Here is a 22,526-nt window from a genome sequence, read left to right on the forward strand (position 1 = left end):
AACAAGTCACTCAGGGTGGCTTTTCCTCTCCATGTAAATATGGAGGAGCCCCCTGCGCCACCAGTACGTCACAAAATGTGACGTAGTGGTGGCGCAGGGGGCTTGTAAATATGCCCCTTGAATTTTCTGTTGGCTCCAGATGTACGCCAGTTGCAAATGGACCTCGACTGCTTTGCAGCCGCTTTGCCATTTACAGCAGTGGAACACGTAGAGTGATCGGGAAGGTGGACAATACGGTCACAGTACATATATGTGGAGTTTAATATATTAAGTCTATACCTCCCTATTCATATTTACTGTCACCATATTTTTGTACTCAATCTATTGGATAAAATATTTTTGTAGCATGATATTTAGTAGTTGAAATCCCGGCATTCTACCCTAGATGAGATAATGTCCTGACCTGGACCAGTTATTTCAAGTTATCTTCTGGGTTGATTTTTTTTATATTATGTGGAGTACAGCTGATATTGTGTTATCCTTGTTTTTTGTTTTTCTTGATAAATAGTCTTGAATGCACTGTGTCATCACACATGCAGATGTTATCTGGGCTTCTGTCACTCTGAAGGTCTGAAGAGGTACAGCATCACCTCCCAAAAATCTGTATCCCTACATACCTGCAGAGAGAGATGGAGATGGTAACTCCAGGGAGGATCCACTCACACTCTTCAAGACAAGCCCCCCATCATCACAAACATTCTTTCCATTCAATCAATCCAGATTCAGATCCAATTGCTCTGCGATCGATAACATTGCCAACTTGAAGTTACTGGTGGACGAAACACTAAAAAGAAAACCAACCTACTTACCTATTATATAGACTATGCCTCTGCCTTGGAAAGGGTGAACCTGAGGAAACTCTGAGGCATTAACCACATGCTACTATACTTATTGACATTGCTGCATGAAAACACCTAGCTCCAAATTAAGCTGTGTAAACGAGTTCTTTCTCCAAAAGTTACATCAAACAGTGTAATGCAGGGCTTCGTTCTGGCCAGTCCATTTTCCTCCTTATATAGCTTGGCCGGGAAACAGCCATTACAAGGCAGCTTTTTCCACGCATGCCACTACAGCGTATGTGTTACAACGCAGGCTCCATTGCAACGTAATGTTTACTCTGCATTTTTTACTACGCATATGTTTTTTACCATGCATGCTTTTACAACAAATTCCGTTATAAAGGTACGTATGGTAAAGGCATATGTGTAGTAGTAAGGGCATATGCGTGAAAACAGCCACATTGGTAGGCAATCCACGTCATTAGAGGAAACGGAGAGACTCTTCCGCTTCCTCACAACAACGTGCACCGCCCCTCAGACGAGCGGCTTGCACGAGGAGATAGGGAAGGGGGTTGGGCCTGGAGCTTCTATTTTAGGGGTTTCGGATAAAGAAGAACTGGGGGATGGGGGACGCGTAGGGGTAGTGCTTTAGGGTTTACAGCAGGGGAAGGGCCTGGGGCCGGTTGGAGAGCAGCGGCAGGTTTTTAGGGTTTAGGGCAGGGGAAGGGTACATTTATAGAAGGGTTAGGGGCCAGAGGGTAGGGGGTGGGGTACGCCAGGGACTGTGATTAGGGTGTAGGATAGGGGTCAGGGAAACCTTTGCCATGCATATGCCTATAATCTAATTCCTTTTAAAGGCATGTATGTTAAAGGCATTTTCGTTGAAATAACAAACGTGGTAAAGGTTTGCGTTGTAATAGCATTCGCGTTGTAACACATGCTTGGTAAAGGCATGCGTTACGACAGAATGCGATGTAACATCGTACATCCATCTTGGACCTAACAGCACACCTCAATCCCCTGAACAGCTTTGTATCAAAACTAGCAACACATTTATTACCAAGTGTATGCTAATTACATCATTGTATTAGCTTTGAGACCCTCAGGTCTGCAAAGCCAGCTACTTAATCTACTGATTTTAATCGGATTGATGAACCAGATAAATGAACTATAAATTAACCAGAGGAAAACAAAAGTAATGTCCTTTGGCAGGACTCAGAAGGGAGTGAACTGGACCATTGATAATAATCTTATAGAATCAGTAACCTCTGATGACTATTTAGGCCTAACAATTGACAATAAGCTATCTTGGACAGTTCATATCGCAAATAAAAAGACACGGTCCAGATTGTTACTGGATCAGTAAAGCGATTCTCCAGGGTATGTGGTGGTTGGGCCATTTCCTAATCCCAATAAATACTCCCTTCAACACTGACACCATCACTCGTATTTGCCTCCATTGTTTTTAAGGAGAAAACGGTCGATAAAATCAATCACATTTACACAGAGGAAATCAAATCTCTATTGGGTCTCCGTTATTTGTCTCCCTTGGCAACCAAAAAAGGGCTCGAGCAATCAATGCCGCCTATACTTGGACTACCTCATAGGGCGAAAATAAACTCTGTCTGTGACCGCATTTCAGCCAAGGAGAATTCATTGAAGCATTTGGGGCCAGATGTATGACCTGCCACAAATTGCGTTGCAAGTTGCGAGGCACTATTTGGCATGTACAACAGTGTGTTTAACAGTGTTTGAGATTCCCAATGGGGTCGCAAATTTTGAGGCTGATGAATATTAATGAGCCTCTCGTAATTTACGACCCCAGTGGGAATGACAGGCCCTTTCAGGTATGGTGGCCTGTTGGGCTCAGCAGACCACCATGTCTGGGACTGCTTTTAAATAAAGCAGCTTTTTTTTAATGCAGCCCGCATTCCTTAAAGGAAAACAGGATGTATTTTTTTTTGTTAAATGAAACGTTTTCATTTCATTTTTCAAGGGCTGGCAATGGTCCCTGGGACCACTGTCTGCCCTTAAAAAAATATATTGCATGCACTTGAAGTAGGTGGTAATTTGCGAGTGTTTTACGACCACAATCGTGGTCGCAAAACATTGGTACATAGCTTTGCGGTCACTATTAGTAAGGGAACACCCCTTCCTAATAGTGAGTCGCAAAACAGTATTTTGCGAGTCGCAATTTATTTGTGAGTCGCAAAATACTGTTTGTACATGGGCCCATGCTTTTTAGCATGCGCAAACGGGTCTAAGACCCTTTTGCGCACGTTAAAAAGCGTTGTACATCTGGCCCTACATCCTCGAGGAACTTAGAAGATCTGAAGATTTAAACTCTGCCCTCTGCCTTGCAGCCACAGAAAAGGCAATTGCAGCTAATAATCTTTCACCATTATCAGTTCTTGCAAACATCCCCACCTGCAGCACAAGATCCTGATATGTAAGACTATGACCATTACTCGCAAATCACCTGACTTGAACACGTCATGGAAGTATAAACATGCATATAATATAATTGAGAAATATACCTACACAAGTCTGGTATATTTAACTTCATCCAACCTGTAAAAATAACTACTTACAATTTTGCCTTTTGTATATTCCGATCACCCAATTAGAAGGAATGTGGAACAAACCGTGTATACCATCTAACTCATGCAGACACTGGGGGTACAAGGAGGACACCAACAAGCACATCATGGGGAAGATTTACAAAGAAGTCACGCTGTGCAAGTTTGTAAAACAAGTTGCTGCGTTTCTTGTGAGGGGGAGAGCAAAATTGTGCCATATCTACTAAGATATGATCAGGGCCACTGGAATTATGCAGCATGAGAGGGCCAAATTATGAGGTAGAGCTGAGTAAATTACGCAGCAAGAAAAAGCAAACTATGCGGCATAATGCACCACTTTTTGTATACGTATTCATATTTCGTCATTTTTAAACTTGGAAACACTGTCTGGCCATATGTTACACCTCATTAGTACCAGTTTAAAACCCAAATATAGCAATAAGCAACTGAAAGGTTTAAAAAGCGCTTTCCACTGCTCTGCTGCATTTTTAGTAACTTTTGAACAGTTTGAGCTAAAAACAAAAAATTATGTTAAAATCTGCAGATTTTGTGGCAGATGATGGTTTAGGCGGCAAATGCTGAAAATCTGTACCTGTGCAAAAATCGCTGCGGCCACACAATCGCATAATTCTAGTGGCCCTGGATATGATGCATTTCTGCTCTTTTCTAGCACTGGCACACTGTGTGCTGCCTTGTGCCAATGCTGGGACCCTTGCAGCATGGGAAGCACACCTGTCTGCACAACAAACAATCCGTAGAGGAAATAACGAGGGGAAATAAAGATATTTCACCTTGTTACATCTCACTTGGGATTGTGTACCATTTTGATGCACTCCCAGGTTTAATAATCGTAGAAAATTTGGGATTGCATCAAAATCCATGCTCCACCCATGGAACACCTTTTCAGCGCAAAGCGATTTGTGCTGCTTGGAATTATTCTGGATTTACTAAGGCATGCAGAGCCACGCAAGTATTGCTCTTTTACAAGGATCACTCCTGGTCTAAATTAGTAAAAACAAGAGGCAGGGTATGCAAAGAAGCCTCAACGCTGTTAAGAGATTCGCAAAAGAGTTGGGTGGAAGCCCATTGGACGTAGTTAAAAACATATATTGAGCCAAAGTAAAATCAGCCGTTACATATGGAGCTAGTGTTTGGGGGATGATAAACGATGGTCTGTTACAGCAAATGGAAGACTCCTTTTTAAAAAATCGTGTGTCTTTACCACAATCAGCCCCAAACCACGATTTACATCTTGAACTGGGGTTTCTTTACTTGAGTGACTCCATAAGGATGGCCCTGGTCCTCATGTGGTTGTCAATATGGCAGAGAACCACGGTCGACCTGACACAAACCATTATAAGAGAATGCTGTAATCTAGATCATTACAAAAGGACCGGGTGGCTAAATTATGTAGAAACAGTACTGAAAGCCCTAGGGATGGCAAAACTTTTTCAGGACCCCGATACTTGCGAAGAAGTCAAGAAAAAATGGTTAACAGATCTACATTCCCAAAGAGCAGAACAAGCCCATAGGGAAAAGAAACGGATCTACCAGTCTTCTATTGCATATGACCTGGTTCCACCATTATCAGTTTTCCTTATTTATTTCGCATAAACAATGCACAGCACAGATTCATATTATTACGCTTCAGACTGAATATTATGCCGATATTCTTGGGATTCACACAAAATAAATATAGATTAGCAGATCTCGCTCCCTGCCCTTGTAACAACCATGCTTTCCAGTCGGACCTGCAAATTTTACTATTTTGTAAAAACTACTCTGAGGAAAGAAAAATATTTATACTTCTAATCCTTAGGCACCATAAATGTAGGCAATGCCGGGTCGCCATGTATTTTCTAAAGGCTTTACCAGACCCATTTGTATGTTTCTGTGTTGCTTCATTTCTATGGGCCTGTTTTAGGAAGAGGAAAAAGGTGGCACACTTTTTGATAGTAGTGTGTAATTTTTTATCATGCGTTGTTCTCTACTTTCATATAGATGATTTTAAAGGTCCTATTTCTGATCACCGCAAACTTGTAAAATACTTATTTTAACCAATGTAAATATGTATTTCATAACTTGAAATTTTTTTGCAACCACTCATTGTAGCATGCTGTTGCTTGAAGTTTTAAATGACCTATCAGCAGAGTTAAAAGTTGCATGATGTCACTTCCTGGGGTGTTACCAGGTTCTAATGTTGTGTTGTTGCCTTCCGCTACCCCAACACTTTAAATTGAATTGCACCAGTAGGTTCATTTTTCTTTTTCTTCATTTAAAAAATATATATATTTATTATTATTATCTTCATAGTTGTTGTTATCATTAATGTATTTTCAGCATGGTGCCTTAACCCAGTGTTTCTTCTATAGCGACACTACGGGGCATATCAGCAACAGCCAGTGATAATGATCGCTAAGCGCGAGTTTAATTATGGCTGGCTATCGCTGGATTAAATCGCCAAGATATCGCGTTATCATCAACTAAGGAGATAAAAAATCCAGCGATAGCGGCAAAATGTGCGATTATTTCTGGAAATCCAGCGCTAAAAACACAGCGATAGGCAAATCCATGATGATAGGGCAAGGTGGACTTATACTTACAATCCACCTCCCATAGGATATAATGGCTAAGTCAGATTAAAAGCAGGCATTCTGAAACCAGTTATAAGAGCGGTTAGCGGTTCTTTTATCATCGATACGCGGGTTTAAGGCCACATTGGTAATAGGAGGAAGTTATGTTAGCGACATTTTCCACGTTATTTTAGTAAGGTACGCCCACTTTGCATTTCATTAGTGTTGCGATGCTGGGCGTTAAGTAAACGAGCGCTGAGGCATGGATTCACACGCTAGCGTGTACTTGCTGATAATGCGATAAAATTATTGCTGCTTTTCGCCCAAAAACAGACGCTAAAGCGGCGATAATTTTATTGCAGCCCCTTGATGATATGCCCCTACTTTATTTCAGACAAAATAAAAGCCCAGGTGCGGCCTGACAGTCACTTTATCTCAACACTGACAGCTGTTTTTAGATCAGCTCGTCTGAGCAGCACTCATCTTACACCAACACATCCACGGCAGCTCCCGAAACCTGGCAGAGACTCGACTCTTCCAGAACTAGTCCAAGTTATTCGGCCCTCCTTGCCTCACAGCACACTGCCTCATCTGCCTATGTCCTGTAAAGCCACAGCCTTGGATACAGCACTTCATAAAAATAAAGTACATTTCATTAAAAACCACAGTGATGCAATCTGCAAAGAATGGACTTTGAGCTCAGTTCATCAGCGTGAAGCTGACATCTGTGAGGCTAGCTCAGTGGGTTAGGTGCTGGTAGCAGAGGTCTGTGACTCAACTCTCCATTCTTGTATTGAGTTTGAATTGGAAAACGACAATACAATTTGTCTGTGTGTGTACTTTAAAAATGGTAACTATTAATAATGGTTTGTCACCTGTGAAACCAAAATAGAATATTAGACAACTTTTTAGCTTTCCCATGCTATGGCCCCGAGCCTTGCCTCCAGGCTCATCAGCACAAGGCTGCATTCATCCCTTTCCATTGCTTATTGCCTCATTGAGATTGTGGAAGTGGTCTGCTGTGATTGCCAGAGAGTGTGTTTATGTCTGTCTTTGTTGCTCATGGGACCTGAGGCGCACAGGCTCTGGTGGGCATCCCTCGTTTATGAGCGGCTGATGGAGGCGGTCCAGGACACATGCAGACATGAAAGAAAACATGGCTGTTTACTGCAGCGAGGCCCAGACTGAGAGGTGAAAACATGCGATTTGTCGTCGTTGTAGCGCGGTTCTGCTTGTTTTGGAATGAAAATGGTGGCTACTAAATGACCTGTCCATATTTCTTCTGGCCAATAAACCTCTCTGACTTTAAATAAACGAACACAGCATGTTTTTGTGTTGCAAAAACGTAGCAACAAGGTTTATTTCTCTCTTCGCTTCTTTAAGTTCATAATTCTTTTCATTTAAAACGAGTGAGAAACATTAGGGGGCATATTCTCAAGGACTTATTGCAGAGTTAACTGCACTTTTTCACAGCCAAACTGGCGATAAATTTATCGCACCATTCACAAGCTGGTGCTACTAGCCCATTGCACCAGTTTACCTGCGATAGCATCCGCAAAAAACATCGCCACAGAGGACCCCGGCAACTATCGCTAATGAGATGCTCCCGTGCAAAAAGCCGCGACAACACCACTCAGAAACATTCTCAACGACCAGCCAGATCGGCGATAAGATCACAAAACATGCGATAAGGCATGTTAGCAGCAGGAAATTAACACCTGCTCTGATTTGGTGTAAAGTCGGACGACAGCCAGTACCACAAAAGGGAGCCCAGCCCAGAGCCACACCTGAAGGGCAACAGGTGCCATGGAGCCAAGGATCATGCAGCGCAGAGCCCCAACAGGGCCACAACACCCACCACCACCACACCCCGCCCCCTCCCCCCCGGACCAACACTGAGGCAACACAAAGACAGCGACCCTCAGAAAATACACCAACCTCACAGACCCAACACCAGAGAATGTCATTGCCCACTACATGCTCGAAAGGACAACCATCCTCCGCATCCTGACCACCATTGTCCACAGGCTGATGGTGCCAACACAGTGGAAAATCAACATCCCACCTCAGACAAAGCTGCTGGCTGTGCCGCACATGTCTGCCTCTGGTACCCTTCAACCAACAACCGCATGAGACGGAGGAGTCACACAGCCAGCCCAATCCAAGTCCCTCACAATGGACATGGATGACACCATCAGCTTGGTACCCCACTATCTATATTTCCCCCACACTGCGCAGGAACAGCCAGAGTCCAAGCAAGGCGTCTACACCACAGCTGGCTTCCTGCATGTGCCAGGGGGCAATTGACTGCACACATGCCCAACTTGTGCCCCCTGGCAACACTGCACACAATAAGCGCAACAGAGGGTGCACGTCTACCCACCAATGTACAGCTAATAGCGGACCACCGAGGAATCTCCACCAACGTCGACAGCAACCACCCAGGCAGTGTGCATGATCCCTACACCTTCATACAGTCCATTATCAACCTACGCTACCTGGATGGCACCCACGGAAATGCACTGCTCGTTGGCAAGTACCAAATGAACACAACCCACACCGCAACTCCACAATCATGCAACTCACAACACTAGAAATGCACCCATCACAATCTCACATTCAACATGCCGAATAACAGGCACACACACCAGACACGACAGCACAACTCATTGTGGGAACCTGGGCCAGCCATGTACATCAGCCATCAATGGCATGGCACCGCAGTCACACAGTAGCAGAATGTGGGAAGAGGTGGGGACCAGGCAGGTGCGAAGGAGGCAAGTGACCGATGAAGAAGAATGTAAACAATGCCAAGTGTGGCGTGGATGTGAGGGCCAGACTGCAGTATGCAGACCACAGACAGATCCATGTCAACATACACTGCTGGTGTCTGGAGTGTAATGGAAAGTGGACGCAACCATGTCACCCCAGCCAGTGGGGAAGCCCGTGGAAATGTAGCTTGTTACGTCACCTCCCCGTAAGCGTGAGCGGAGTGGGCTAGCCCGCCGTACACCAGGCCAGCATAGGGCTGTGAATAAAAGGCACGTTACTCTGGGCATGGTCCTCTTCCGGAATGCCCAACGTCTCTGCCAGGGCGGCGCATCTCACCCCGCCATGAGGCCGACACTGTGTGCTGCGGGGCCTGCAATCCTGTGCGCCCGCTGCACCCCTGGCCACTGGTCCCCGGACCTGTCCTGCCCGCCCCTGGCATTCAAGGCCTCACTGCTCCCCTGCCGACATTGGCGTGTGTCAAAGTGGGCCCACCACGTGCCGGTGCAAGCTCCAAGCCCGAGGGCCGTGACCTTAGCAGCCTCCTCAGACCATCACGGCCACAGCGACACAGACCCAAAGTACTCCTTTCTCATTTACATACTCTACCGGCAGACACAGTCGACAAGTAGGTCACACATTTGGAACTGAGTCTTGATTACACCATGTCAGAGAACATTAATTATGGCAGAGTTTATGTCACTATACTCCCTCCGATTAGTGGTGCCACCAAGTCTGGGCGTAGCATCTCAACCACACGTGCATGTGGGCCCATGCAGGCCACTGCCCTTTGCCTACGCTGTGCTCGAGTAGGTCACACAATTGGAACTGAGCATCGATTTTTCAAAGGCAGAGTACATATCATTGCACGCAAGGAGAGACGTAAGAGAATGACACGTTGCAGTTGGGAGGAAAAAAGGATCATCGTTACAGAGGTGATCGTACACTACCGACAACTGCCCTGGTGTCACTAACTCTGTGCATCGCAAGCCTACCAGACGTGGCTATGGGCCACTGCTGACTGCTGCCTCTGGCCTACACTGCGGTCCAGTAGGTCACAGAGTCTTGATTTAGCAATGGCAGAGTTCATATCAGTGTACCGGCATCATCGCAGACTGCATCCCCTCTCAGCCCCGGTGCCACTAAGTCTGTTCCCCGATATTCATGGACACTCTCTGGTCGAACTTTGGTGGCTTCTGAGTCTATGGACTAGTGGGTAGTTTTCATCCTCATGTAGCTGACACCGATTTTGTGGTGGCAACGGGCTGTAGCATTCCACTCCTCCATTTGCTGCTTCCGGACGGCTACTGGACTCCCGCATCATGCCCTGGAGGACATCTTCCACTGTCCCCCGTGACCCTACGCCACACTCCCCTTGGACATCGTTGAGGACCCGCTCAGTCTGCCTGGCCCTGCCTCAGTGGACCACAAGTCACCATCCCGTGGTGGTGTGCCTGTGTCAGCCACTGTGCATCCAGGGCCACTAACTCTGTGCAGCTCAAGTCAGGGACCCTGTCTGATTGAATATTGGATGACCTCTGAGATGATGGCCTTAGGGTCGTCAACGCCATGTGTCTGTGGCCCTGCGCTAACCGCTGCCTCCGGCCTTAACTGCGGTACACCAGGGCTCACACATCCAATTGAGTCCTGATCGGCCCGGACGTGGCATCACCATGGGAGGCACACGCCACCATCGCCAGGACCACCTTCAACCGCCATCTGCCAGAGTTGAAACAGTGGTACTGGCAGATTGACGGAGTTGCTCACACCTGTCGTGAATGCCACCATCTACCTGATACCCTGCTCAGCACTCCAGGTGCCACTGACTCAGTGCACCGCAACACATGAACCGTTGCTGATTGTGTTTTGTGCTGTGGAGAGGTTGCGCAGCAATGTTACCTCAGGCAGTGTGGGAGACCTGGGACGATGATGAGGAAGATGATGCAGGTGTAACACACCCCACTGCAGCTTCATCAGGTATATCCCAAAGTGACACAATACAAGACATTCTCTTCACATGAGCGCGCTCAGCTCTGGTGCCCCAACCTCAGTGCACTGCAACTCACGGACACTTCTGTTTGCATATTGGATGACCTCTGTACCTCCATGTTGCTCAGCAGTTGACCCTGTTATGCTGGTGTTTTCTGTTTCCGTTTTAATGGTGTTCACTGTTCAAATTGTTGCCAGCACCAACCATTCTGTGTGGGCTGGCTTACACTCACCCTACACACATCCAGCACAGCGTCACTGTACATGTGACCCTGCCAATAAAGGGGCTGGGCGCATGTGCCCGTAGCCAGTTCCACATACTATCTGCGTGTGTTCCTGTGGTCATGTTGTATGCATGAGGGCCCTGGTCCCTACGACATTACATTGTGCTGAGTCCAGCGGACGCAGACATGTCACCGCAGGCAGCGGGTTGGAGCTTGGACATGTAGGTTTGTCGTCACCCACTTAATACGTAAGAGGAGTGGACTGGGCCCACGTATTCAGAGCCAACGTGTGTGTGTGACTAATATTTGTATGACTCTAGGTGTGGTTCTGTACTGGAAATGTGCATATGCATGTGTCTCTGTGGCAGTGTGGGTCTCTATTGTGTGGTGTAGGTGGTCCCTGAAGGGAATTAGAGAACCACGTATGTGAACTACTTTGTTTTCCATGGGATCGGACCCCACCCGCCCCTGTTCGGTCACCTCCTTTTGGCATTCAGACAAATGGCATTGTAATGGCATGTGTGGCTCGGTGAAGTGTTGTGAGCCAGCCGTGCTTGCGGGTGCTTCATGCTGTGTGGTCTGTTGCTGGGGCTGTGTTCTCTGCTATGTTGCTTGGCTGCCCTGGTCCTGGTGGTGGGTTGAGTGGGATGTCAATGGGCTGTTATAGGGCGTCGGTGTTGAAGGTGTGGTGGTCCTCCCTGGCATCACTGATCAGTGTGTGGTCTGCTCTGCTAGAGGTGTTGTGTGCCCTTCTGCAATGTGAAGGGGAGATGCATGTTGACATTGTGTTGACATGTATGTTGGCGAATTGTTCTTGTTTACATGCAGTCTGTATGACAATGTACATTGTGACTGTTTTGGAGGTGCATAATTTAGATGCACCTCCAAAATCTGGCTTTTTAACTTCTAGGCCCTCTCCATCCTTTGGCTCATTCATCCTACAAATTTCGCGCCGGGAAACCCTTTGTGGGTAGCTGTCGCGCATAACAAATGCAATAAATAAATAAATATAAATAAATGTGGGATAATGGACATGTGGACTACATGACGCGGATGTGGGGTTGTACGTGTACATTTCCATTTCACAGTTTCCAGCTCTGTCAGATGTAGTATGCCTGTTTCCGAGTGTGTGCGGAGCCAGTTGTGTCCTCTGTTCTGCAGTGTCGGGGTTGCGCATTGTACCACATTGCCGTCAATGTGGATGTGCTGTTCTTGCTATGTGAGTGTGCTGCAGTGTTCCACCGGGATCAGGGACATGAACCAGGGTCTTTGTGGGTGTGCTGTGTGCTGTACTTACTTGTGCATGTGTGCCATTTTGACCATCTCCCCCGTCCCACCAGTCCCTGGTCGTTACTCACACTGTTGATGTTTGGTCAGGTGAATGTCTGACATAATATCGACAGACAGAATATCGAAATACAAAAATATCGGAACAAAAATATCGACATCAAAAATATCGGAATCCTATCTTCATAAAGGTAAGTACAAAAATATCGAAAAAATAATATCGTAGTACAAAAATATCGGAATTAAAAATATCGTTTTTTTAAATGTATTAATAATAATGTAAAAATAATGTTAAAATACATATAATTTTACAAATATTAAATAAAAATATTAAAAGAAAATTAAAACTAATACATATACATTTAAAATAAATAAAACACTTAATAATTTAATGTAATTTTTTTTTTTTAATGTTATTAAATTGATTTAATGTAATTTTTTTTGTTTTTACCCTGTACGCCTGTACCCCAAAAACCCAAAACTGACCCTGAACCCTAAAAATATCCCTGTACCCCAAAAACCCAAAACTGACCCTGAACCCTAAAAATACCCCTTTACCCAAAAACTGAAAACTGACCCTGAACCCTAAAAATACCCCTTTACCCAAAAACTGAAAACTGACCCTGAACCCTAAAAATACCCCTTTACCCAAAAACTGAAAACTGACCCTGAACCCTAAAAATACCCCTTTACCCAAGAACTGAAAACTGACCCTTATCCCTAAAAATACCCCTTTACCCAAAAACTGAAAACTGACCCTGAACCCTAAAAATACCCCTTTACCCAAAAACTGAAAACTGACCCTGAACCCTAAAAATACCCCTTTACCCAAGAACTGAAAACTGACCCTGAACCCTAAACATACCCCTTTACCCAAGAACTGAAAACTGACCCTGAACCCTAAACATACCCCTTTACCCAAAAACTGAAAACTGACCCTGAACCCTAAAAATACCCCTTTACCCAAGAACTGAAAACTGACCCTGAACCCTAAAAATACCCCTTTACCCAAAAATTGAAAACTGACCCTGAACCCTAAAAATACTCCTTTACCCAAAATTAATTAATATTATTTAATTACCAATTAATTATTAATTAACAATAACAATAAAGTAAATATATTAGCACATTAGCTGTAATTAATTTAATTTAATAATTAATATTATTTTTCCCAATTAATTAATTAAGAATAAAAAAATATATATAAAAAAATTACTATAATTAATGTAATTAACTAATTAATATTAATTAATTACCAACTAATTAATAATTAAAAATATGTACAAAATTATATTAATTAATTAACTAATTGATATAAATTAATTACCATTTAATTATTAGTTAAAATATGTACAAACATATATTAATTAATTCATTATTATTAAATTACTTCCCACCCTATTCCCCTATAAACCCATAACCCGCTACAGAACATATTTATCAATTAATCAATTAATTAAAATTATTAATTAAAAATTAATTCTCAATTAATTAATTAATATTTCCTACTAATTAATAATTAATTTAACATAATTAAATTACTTCCCACCCTATTCCCCTATAAACCCACAACCCGCTACAGTAGTAAAAGACAATATTTAATTAAATTACATTAAAAATAAATAATAAAACATAATAAATACAATATAATATACACTAAATTTATTTAAAAATTGATATTAGTAACATCGAAGTTATTTATTTCGATATTATTGACATCGATATTTAAAACTTCGATATTACTGATATCATACTAATATCGATATTTAGACTGTCGATATTACTTACCTTCGATATTTTGTCCCATCGATATTTAAACTTCGATATTTTTGTATATCGATATTTAAAAATCGATATTTTGTCTGTGTACCGGGTCAGGTCCTTCCGAGCTGTGTCCGGACTCCCAACTCCTTGCACCATCTCCATACTGATGTCTGTGGCCTCCGTTTTCTCCAGCTCCTCCTGTGGTGCAGGACTTCCACCTCCTGTCGCCGTTGCTGCCTTCCTGTTGGCAGCGGCTTTGTGCCTGGTTTCGATTTTCACATCATACCAGTGCCTCTTGGCCTCCTCCATTGGCTTCCTCGACACTCCATCTGCATTCACAGTAGTCTAATTGTGGGTCAGTTGATGGTAGTGTTCTGTCACCTCTGTGACTCTGATCTTGTTTTCCTGTGGACTGCACCTTATCTTCCTCTCCCTCTTCTCCTTGGCCTTCACCAACCCCGTTGTTCCTAGCAGGTGGTCTGTGGGGCTTGTGGTGTTCGCGTTGGCCCCTGCGCTTGGTCAGGGTGCATCCATGTTGCTACGCACTTTGGATTGTTTCTGGTGTGTTGTTTTTGTAGCTTTTATAGTGCATTTTCTCACCAGATGCGTAGGTTTGCAAGTCTGCCTCTGTTTTTTTTCTGCTTTTTGAATCGCGATTGCCCTCATTACAACCTTTTTTGAGTTCGTGTTTCGCCTTTTTGTGGCGTGGCATTGATTTTAACACGGTCATGTGACGCGTTATCTGGAGACTATCGCATGGTACCGCTATGTTGTGAATACTTAGTTAACACGGTGTAAATTTCCTGCGATAGACTGCGATGTTGAAGGTTGCGTTAAGTTACTTTTGCGATGGTTATTACACGTTCTTGAGAATATGCCCCTAGGTTGCTTAAAAAGAACTGCTTAACAATACAGCAGCTTGTTCCTGTAACTGTGGCTGCCTGTCCTCTAGGGTGTGTGAACAGAGGCCACACTGGCATCTTGGCACACTCTTTACCCATGAGCATCCAACCTGACCTCGGTGTGTATTCCTGCCACACAGTGGCTGTAGGAGACTGCTTTTGTGTACAGTGTGCTAAAGTGAAGTACACAATGTAGAGAGTGTGAGAGATCGCCAAAGGAAGGTAGAGGCAACAAATTGATAATACTAACTCTCTTTTGTGGTAGTGAGGGCGAGTATTTAGGCTTATCAGAGGGGAGGGTTAAGCATTTGTTGTACTGACAGAGGCAATATATGAAATACACACTGAAGAATAAATCCAAGACCAATTTGTATACAAATAGCAATTATCTTTATTTATATTTGAGAAACAAGACTTCAAATTGAAGATATACTTTGTACAGTTTTAAAATATTCCAATAAATACTTTGTAGACTGTGGAAATTGGGATAAAAGGCAATGCTGTTCAAAGCATGCAGTACTTTCAGTATCTACACACTCATTCCGTCAAATATTTTCGATTGCAGTCGGTGCAGGAAGCAATAGAGATGTACACTTTTAATGGAGTTCAGTGAACCGCCAACACAGTTACCATTGCGGTTGCGGACAGCAGATCACTGTAGTTCTATGAAAGCACCGACAACCAGTGGTCGAGGTTGCCAGGATGAAGGTGTAGTCTTAGATGGTGGAGTACAGCCAATTCAGTTACCCTTGCGGTCGCTGGAAGGAGGACTCCACTGAGGAGATTCGGAGGACCCCGCCACTTGGACCGGTTGAAGGTCTTCACCTGCTAGATGACGTTCTTTGGAGGTCCAGGACTCGGGTACAGCAGGAGTCGAGATTTACTTGGAGCAGGAGTACCAGCAGTCATGTATACTGTATGTCAGAGTTCACTGGCAATGTTCAGGCCACAGATGTGATGAAGAGCAGACCGTCACGGAGGAGGAGGCAGTCATGCCAACATTGCTGCCTACGCCGTCGAAGCCACTGGCAGGAAGGTACAGGCTCTCAGGAACGGGGCTGTTTCCAGCGTCGGTCATTGTGCTGAGAGGATCCCTCGAGTTGGTGGAGACCGTTAATGCTGCAACAATATTCCAGTAGCGAGTCACGTCAATACAGTGTGCAAGTCCTCAACCACAGCGGTTTCTTTACCAACAGATGCTGGGCACTAGAGCCTGTTGCCCAAATGAAGGTTCTTGGCAATTGGCAAAGACTTGCAGGGACTCCAGGGTTTCTTGGAAGTCTTGCAGGTTTTAGGAGAGACAGCAGGTTGCTTTTGTCGAGTTCTGTTTGGAGTTGGCAGGGTTTGCGCTGTTTTTTTCTGTAGCAGGGTTGAGTTCTTGTTCTACCAGAGGTCTTCTTCCGTCGACTTCGTTAGGTCCGTCGAATCTGAGTCTGTTTCTCGGGGAGCCACTAAATACTGAATTTAGGGGAGGCGCGGTAGTAGCCAATGGACTGCTTGCCTGTAGAGTACCTACACCCCTTTATGCTTACCCCACGTGAGGAGTGGGAATACCCTGACTTCTAATTAGCTACCATCCCCATCCTCAAGATGGCAGATAGGCAAAAGTGGTGTCTACCTTGCCTGCCCCACCTGAGGGGTGGTACAGGGGGAAGGTAGACACACCTCCCATTTTACCTCATTTTCCCGCCAGATCTCCCGCCAAAAGTGGAGCAGGACTGGGAGGTTGCCATCTGCTTTTAACAGCAGAGGGCTGGGGGCAGGGTTCAAAGGTGACATGTCCTTTGAAGTTCCTGCGTCTGCATAGGCAGATCGTGCAAGGGAAGGTGTCACTACCTCTGCCCAGGGCAGGCATTCTTTCTGGAACCGGAGAGCTGTGGCCCTTCCCCCAGGGGTTCAGAAACATGTCTGGTGATGGCAGGCTGGCTAAAACTAGACAACCAGTGACTGATAAGGTTTCAGGGGACCCTCTAGAAGGGTCTCCTGTGTGAAATTATTAATAATTCTGACACTGGAATCTGCAAGGGTTCATTCAGGAAAGCCATCATGTAGCTAGGAAACTTGTGTGGATGGGAATCCAGTCTGTGTACTCTTTATGGCTTCCCTGCGCACTTACAACCCCACAGAATTGACTGGGCATTGTAGAGATGCCCTGACTCATGCGGGGGTGTCCACATATGGGGTATATTGCACCCTGCCTTAGGGCTATTAAGGACTTCTAAAGAGGTGATTTACCTATACCTCAAGCAGTGTGGGGTGGCATGACTCACAGGGCTGTGTGCTATGTCACCTCCTTTGATGTGTCCTACCCCTGGTCACTCAGCCTACGAGGGCAGCACCACCTTGTCTGGGTGAGCGGTCCCTAGGAGACCTTCTTATGTCCCTCTTCCCTAGGTATTAGGGCAACTGTTTACTAGGGGTACATTTTAGGGAAGGAGATCAGACCCTGGGGACAAGATTAGCAGTGACCCAGGGCACTCACTGATCAAAATCACATCAGTCATCAGGCAAAAAGTGGGGGCTAACCATGTCAAAAAAGGCACTTTACTACAGTGGCCTTTCTTGACATCTAGTGGCTCTCCACGGATCTTGGCAAGCAAAGAGCCTACTCTAGTTTACGGCGATCCCCCAAATGCATATTGTAGCCATGCTGGCATGCCTGACCACGCTTGGCTCCCATGGATTCTCTTTGGATTTTGGTGAGCAGCCTCTGCATATGATGGGCGTTTGTTATATTATGGTATGCTATAGGTTATGTTATTTCATGATATGTTATGTTACGTAATGTTATGCTATAATATGTTATTTCATGATATGTTATGTTACAGTATGTTATGTAATGCAGGTATATTGGGAATATTGTATATCGGGCAAGCGGCCAGTTTCGTAATAATTTGCAAAAGAGAAAATGGATAATTTGCCATTCTGACATACAAAGCATCTCCATAATCTAAGTGACCAATGACAGACACCTGGATGAGGGTTTTGGCACAAGAAGTGCAGGGTGCCGTAACATGAGCTGCATATCGAGGCGACCTGCTCTTTCAAGGAAGGTGTGATGCCTATTAAGATTGCAGAGTTCCTCGCTGTGTTTTTAGGAGTAGATGCAGGGCCAAGAGTGTTGGGCCACCCGGAGTCATTCAAGATGAAATCTGCCATCCACAACAGAATCATTTCAGTTTTATCTAAACACTGATCTTGCATCCATGAGGCGAGTGAAGTCAGGCAGTCTATTAGGTTGCATCTGCTTGTTTCAGAATTTTCTGCTATTGATACAATCAGTTGTGTATTTTTGGCATAGGATATGTCAAACCCCCCTTGCTCTTGCAGTGTCTTCCAAAGGGGTCATATAAATGTTACAGAGTGTGTGGCCCAAAGATGAGCCTTGGGGGACACCACATGTTAGGGTGATGGATCAGGTCTAAACGGTGGAAGGTAAATTGACTGCGATCTGCCCAACAGGATGGATAGAAGCCATTCAGGAGAAGTCCATTGAAGACCGATCACATGCAGTCTTTTTTATGAGAACAGCATGGGACACAGTGTCACAGGCTGCAGGAGGATAAGGACAGCAGATTTGCCCTTATTTACCTGGCAGCCTGATGTTATCGGTCAGGGCCAGCAGAGCGGTTATCCTACTGTGATTAGTTCTGAATCTGTTTGGGAGACATCCAGCAGGTTGTTTTCCTCTAAATAAAGAAAAAGTTGTGATTGTGTAAGCTTCACAATTACTTTTGCTGCATATGGGAGTAAGGAAATAGGGTGGTAATTTGCCATACTGAGGAGGTCTGAACCTGCCTTTTTCAGAAGCAGGAATACCAGGGCATGTTTCCATTTGCAAGGAGAACTGTTGAACAGATGGGTTAAATAGGTGCTGAATAGAGGTGCATGGTGGCAGAAGACGTAAAGGGGGCAGGGATCCAGCAGGGATCCTGATTTGATCTAAGCCATGGCATCTATACCGGTAGTCAGGGTTTCAAAAGCGTACCACGAAGCCGTTGATGCTAGATTGGGCATTTATGATATGAGGTGGGCATTCATGTACTGTGGCAATCACTGCCATACTATGACCACCCCTGGCATCTGGTGTCCATATGGTGGTCATTCTTAGTATTGTTGGCATATGGTGCCAGCTTATGGAAAAAATATTTTAAAACAGACCTTTGCTCTTCCAAACAATACTGACACATTTAAAGCCCCACCTTGCACATTCCTTTGAAGTTAAAGAAATAAAATTCATACCTTCTGAAAGTGAAAAATTTGAAAAGTAGACACCAGAATCATAGCACTGCGCTGACAACATCTTCTCTGTGCACGGTCTGGAGCAGCTTGCACCAACCCTTTGCGGTGCCTAGTTTGATGTCATATAGCGCCCCTTCGCTACTCACCTATGACGTCTACAAGTGGCGGGAGGGCTCCATATGACAACGTCTAGACCCATAACGGCATCTGATCTTCACCTCATGTCCTCATCATATGAGAGCGGCTATGTTCCATTGGGGCCATTTGGGAGGAATGATGTTGGCTTTTCCCCCTTTTTTTTGTTGTTTTTTTGTATGTACGCCCTGAGTGCATTTGTAATTGATTGGTGCTGATTGCCTTGGGCGGGGGGCCTGGCCCGTGTTTCCCAGTTCTATGTACTTCACACTGCTTCTTTCGGAAATGTACTGTGTGTCTTATTCTTTTCCTGAAAATGCAAAATAAAACCATTAAAAAAAAGAATAGTGTTGTTCAATTCCTTGGCTCCTGTAAAGGCTGAGTAATGAGGTGGGGCGGTGTAGCTGACTAGCGAGTCCCATGCATTTCGGAGCTATTTGTAGTAGGCAATTTGTGTGTATCAATGCTGACACCATCACATCAATGCATCCAACCATGTGGAATGATCAGTCTGTGCAAAGGACAGACAGGGAAACTCATGTCAACACATCCTTTCTTCCTGTCATTGGCCTACACATCCACATCAGTGCCTTCCTGCCTCCCTCACAATGACTGCAAGAGCAGTAGGTGTTGAGGTGGGATTGTCTTTCTAGTAAGAATGATGCTGTTGCCACGCGAGGAATTGTCACTTAGGAGGTGTGGACTTGTATCCTTTGCGTGGTCATATTTTGGAGCATGATTGTTTCTGGTGGTTATCTGCCTACTTGTAACTATAATACATTTTCAGAATTGTACCAGTTTCCCTAAAGTTCTTTGTCTACTTGTTCCTGGCCAGTGGCCACACCATTCCATTGGTGATGAGGCAAGTGAGCGAGGATACTGAAGGACACACATGTATGAGGATAAAGTAAACACAGGATTAGATATGAAGATGATGGAGAAATGTCATAATGTCATCAGTCGGCCCTTGGGAGAAGAAAGAAGATCAGTGTCTTGAGCAGTCCAGCCTCTTGGAGTGATGTCTATGTGTTGAACTGACAAAGTAACTATTTCTGACTGGAGTTTAGTTTGCTATCTCCATGTCTTAGAAAGCCAAGCTGTGCTCTGCCAGGCTGATAAGTAGCTTGGTGAAGGTAACTTTCATCTGTTCAAGAGTGTATTACAAGAAAGTTCTTTTTTTGAACCCCTGGTGGCTCGCTTGTGCTGTGGTCTGCCAAACGTTAAAACAAGCATTTGCAATGCAATAGGTCTCGCATTATTTAAATTTGAGCTATTAGCATTGTAAATGGCAATTGTTTTTTGCTTTGTGCTATAGTTTTTTTTTACATAAAAAGCTACATATAAAATATGTTTTATTAAACTTATTTATGCAGTATCTAAATTTTGTTTGCATAAAAGAGTACAATAATATCTTAGTAAAAAAGTCAAATATGTTAATGGTAATTCACCAAATGTTCATTTATGTGTTGGTTTTGAAAATAGCTAAATTAATAGCTTTGTCATTTACAATGCCAATAGTTATAACTTTCGCAAATGTGACACCTATAGCATTTGTAATGCAACATTTGTATTTACGTGACTTAGATGTATTGATATTACAAATAACAATGGCTTTTAATTTTTTTTAATACTTAATAAAAGTGATTGTAATTTATAATGGCAATAGCTTAAACTTTTGTAAATAACTTTTGTGAAGATTATGTTCAGTGTATTTTATTGTAACGAAATCCAAGAACAGAAGTGAAATATTAACATCTTTTTGTGACATTTGTAATAAAGCTCGAAACATTGAGAGAACATATTTGTGCTGTGGTGGTGCTGAGTGATGCTGTGGTGGTGCTGAATGGGGCTGTGGTGATGCTGAGTGATGCTGTGGTGGTGCTGAGTGGTGCTATGGTGGTGCTGTGGTGGTGCTGTGGTGGTGCTGAGTGATGCTGAGTGATGCTGAGTGATGCTGTGGTGGTGCTGAGTGGTGCTGTGGTGGTTCTGAGTGGTGCTGTGGTGGTTCTGAGTGATAATGTGGTGGTGCTGAGTGACTGTACTCACTGTCACTCTGCACTCACTGTCACTCTGCACGCACTCTGCACTCACTGTCACTCTGCACTCACTGTCACTCTGCACTCACTGTCACTCTGCACTCACTGTCACTCCGCACTCACTGTCACTCTGCACTCACTGTCACTCTGCACTCACTGTCACTCTGCACTCACTGTCACTCCGCACTCACTGTCACTCCGCACTCACTGTCACACCGCACTCACTGTCACTCCGCACTCACTGTCACTCTGCACTCACTGTCACTCTGCACTCTGCACTCACCCTGCACTCTGCACTCACCCTGCACGCACTGTCACTCTGCACGCACTCTGCACTCACTGTCACTCTGCACGCACTCTGCACTCACTGTTTCTGCACGCACTCTGCACTCACTGTCACTCTGCACTCACTGTCACTCCGCACTCACTGTCACTCCGCACTCACTGTCACTCCGCACTCACTGTCACTCCGCACTCACTGTCACTCTGCACTCACTCTACACTCACTCTGCACTCACTGTCACTCTGCACTCACTGTCACTCTGCACTCACTGTCACTCTGCACTCACTCTGCACTCACTGTCACTCTGCACGCACTCTGCACTCACTCTGCACGCACTCTGCACTTACTGTCACTCTGCACTCTGCATTTGTCTGCTACAAGGAGTCACCATACTTCTTTTCAAAGATTAGCGTGCGATACAATCAGCAACAAAAAAAAACCTCGAGCAGGCGGACATCTGCTGTCTGGCTGGCGCTAGAAAAGAGAAGGCGAGTGAGACGGGCACTGATAAAAGAGGGACGAAAGATGAGCCAAATACACCAACGGGAATTTCTAGTTTTGTTCTATATAAAGGGCGCTGGAGGTTCCCCTAAAGACCATCCTGCCTGCTGAATGGATGGATGCGTTCTGTAACTAATACCTTCAACAAGGTGAAAGGAAAAGTAAAACGTGCCCCTGGCGTTTTCAGGAACTAAGGCGGAGAACGTTCAAGTTCATCATCCAATGAATCGTAACAGCGCTGGAAGTCCGCACTGGAAAGTCTTAAAAAGGCTGACAAATACACAGAACACTAATTAAATATAATGAAATGAGAACAAACTCCAAGTTGTCGTCCTCCTGCTGGGCTCTCACCTCCCTATACCACGCAAACACCAAACTGCCCATCCCCCTGCTCAAGCCGCCGGCCTCTCCTTGGAACAAGCATGGCGCGTGCTGCAGTCCGCCGCCGGCCTGCGACCAGGAA

At 44.7% G+C, this 22,526-nt stretch overlaps 1 protein-coding gene across 1 annotated transcript in view; it reads left to right on the forward strand.

Annotated features, from left to right (window-relative positions):
* Window positions 1-22,526, forward strand: part of GADL1 (GAD like acidic amino acid decarboxylase 1) — a 686,124-nt gene that overhangs the window by 656,456 nt on the left and 7,142 nt on the right. The gene's annotated exons all lie outside the window — the stretch shown is intronic.

This window comes from Lissotriton vulgaris, chromosome 10 (genome assembly GCF_964263255.1).
Source record: "Lissotriton vulgaris chromosome 10, aLisVul1.2, whole genome shotgun sequence".
NCBI lineage: Eukaryota > Metazoa > Chordata > Amphibia > Caudata > Salamandridae > Lissotriton > Lissotriton vulgaris.